We start from the raw sequence: 821 nt of genomic DNA, 5'->3' as shown, positions 1-821 counted from the left end.
ACGCGTTCATAAGTGAGAATGATGATGAGCGTCACATAATCATCACATTCATCATGTTCTTGGGTGCGAATGAATATCTTGAAACAAGAATAAGCTGAATTGAATAGAAGAACAATAGTAATTGCATTAATACTCGAGGTACAGCAGAGCTCCACACCTTAATCTATGGTGTGTAGAAACTCAACCGTTGAAAATACATAAGAACAAGGTCTAGGCATGGCCGAGAGGCCAGCCTCACAAAGAGGGTTCAATCATAAAAACATGATCAAAAGATCCAAAGATCGAAAGACCTCAATATCCAAAAATGAAAATACAATAGCAAAAGGTCCTATTTGTAGAGAACTAGTAGCCTAGGATTTACAGAAATTAGTAAATGACATAAAAATCCACTTCCGGGCCCACTTGGTGTGTGCTTGGGCTGAGCATTGAAGCTTTCATGTGTAGAGACTTTTCTTGGAGTTAAACGCCAGCTTTTGTGCCAGTTTGGGCGTTTAACTCCCATTCTTGTGCAAGTTCCGACGTTTAACGCCGGGCAATTTTGAGCTGATTTGGAACGCCAGTTTGGGCCATCAAATCTCGGGCAAAGTATGGACTATTATACATTTCTGGAAAGCCCAGAATGTCTAATGTCCAACGCCATTGAGAGCGCGATAATTGGGCTTCTGTAGCTCCAGAAAATCCACTTTGAGTGCAGGGAGGTCGGAATCCAACAGCATCTGCAGTCCTTTTCAGCCTCTGAATAAGATTTTTGCTCAGGTCCCTCAATTTCAACCAGAAAATACATGAAATCACAGAAAAACACACAAACTCATAGTAAAGTC

Source organism: Arachis duranensis, chromosome 4 (assembly GCF_000817695.3).
Source record: "Arachis duranensis cultivar V14167 chromosome 4, aradu.V14167.gnm2.J7QH, whole genome shotgun sequence".
In the NCBI taxonomy this organism is placed as follows: Eukaryota; Viridiplantae; Streptophyta; class Magnoliopsida; order Fabales; family Fabaceae; genus Arachis; species Arachis duranensis.
The sequence above is the reverse complement of the archived record's forward strand: the minus strand, read 5'-3'. Positions refer to the sequence as shown.